Raw genomic sequence first — 1,650 nt, 5'->3', positions numbered from 1 at the left:
GCTACTAACCCATTTCTTTTTGTCTTTTTAGCTTTATTATTAAGAATATTTTTCTTTGCACTTACGCCATATACAATTCAATTGTAAAATTACACAAATTTTAAAAGCAGCATAGCAAAGTACGTTTAGAATTCTGTATGCAGTGGTAAATGTTGGAACATATTTTTCTATTTTTGTTCAGTCTTTCCTCAATTAATCATATTCTTGCTCAGTTTCCTTAGTAACATGAGTTGCAAACTTTTTCAGTTAGGTTTGCCCCTGTAGGACTATTGTTTCGTTTTGCGATTTTGAGTTGGTTCACTATAAATGTCCGTTTCACTTTTGAAACTGTTGCCACCAAATGTTAGAGTCCTGCATTATATTGGAAGAAATTAAATAATGAAAAATCTGCATAAATGTATGTCTATTTCTCGCATTGGGATAAAACAACGCTACATAGAGCCATGGAATTTTGAATGACGGCATCCTCCTACCAATATGGGCACGTGGAAGCACAAATTTGAAATTTAGAATATGTTTTATGATCGAGTTCATATTTTGTAAAACTTTAACGAATTTTTGATTAACAAACTCAAGGATTTCAAACCGAGCAATGGCAACGTTATGAGGTACTTCCCCCCCGTTTTCCTAGCGTGCCTTCGTGGTGTAGTGGTCAGCACACTGAGCTATTATTCCAGAGGTCCGTGGTTCGATTCCCGGCGAAGGCGATTGCTAATTTTTCAATTCTCCTGCATCCAAAAAAAAAAAATCCTAATGTCTCTACAACGTTGTACACATAAAAAAAAAAAAAAAAATATCTCCAGCGCGTGAGACTCTGTATCAGAAATTCTAAAAGTATGTTCAATTTAAAACTAATTTGCGGTATTGCTCTTGAACTGAATTTTATGGTTTAAGTGCGAAGAACGTGATATTTAATAAATAAAAGTAGCTGGCCAAATTCAGCATTAAAATCACAAAGTGTTTAAAGAGAGCGTATGTATAAAATTTTGGATAGAGAGTCTCGTGTGCTAGGAAAAAAAAAATAAAAAAGTTATATTCCGTACGGTTTGAGACTGCTTGCTTTCAAACTATTGAATTTGTTGATAAAAAATTCATTGAAGTTTTACAAAGCATGAAATACGAAACTCAAAATTCAGAATTCGGGCTTTCAGGTGCATATGTTCGGGTGGAGGACTACGTTACCCAAAACTGGAGGATTGTAGATACCGTCGTTTTCTTTACAGTGCCAGGAACGTACATTCATACATGCAGATGCTTCATTACTTAACTTCTTTAAAAATAATATTTGATGGCAACAATTTGAAAAGTGACTAAGCCGTTTATGGTGGACAATGGAAGATGCAGTTTCAAGACTAGAATCCCTTTTGGGCTTAGATCCACTTTAAACTTTAATAGTGATTGAATTACAGAAATACTTGGAAAATAAAGAAACCATAACCCAAATGTGCAGCTACAAAGTGTGGACATTTGTAATTTTATGTGGAATAACTTGCCATGTATCACTGTTTATGGCTTTAGATATCTTAACATCACTGCAGTTTCAACGAACGTTTCGTGTATTTCTATAAGAAGTGGAGGAAGAAGTATTTCAATTAAACTGTAAAAGAAATTCATTTCTTGTTCGAAGTCGTTATATATAATTACACATTT

At 33.8% G+C, this 1,650-nt stretch overlaps 1 non-coding gene across 1 annotated transcript; it reads left to right on the top strand.

Annotated features, from left to right (window-relative positions):
- Positions 1 to 634: 634 nt before the first annotated feature.
- TRNAN-AUU (transfer RNA asparagine (anticodon AUU)) lies at positions 635 to 707 on the top strand. The gene has a single exon. It is a non-coding gene; the product is annotated as a tRNA-Asn (tRNA).
- The last annotated feature ends 943 nt before the right edge of the window (positions 708 to 1,650 follow it).

This window comes from Stegodyphus dumicola, chromosome 9 (assembly GCF_044657685.1).
Source record: "Stegodyphus dumicola isolate Sdum_Otavi_A_Nest chromosome 9, ASM4465768v1".
Classification (NCBI taxonomy): domain Eukaryota; kingdom Metazoa; phylum Arthropoda; class Arachnida; order Araneae; family Eresidae; genus Stegodyphus; species Stegodyphus dumicola.
The sequence above is the reverse complement of the archived record's forward strand: the minus strand, read 5'-3'. Positions and strand labels throughout refer to the sequence as shown.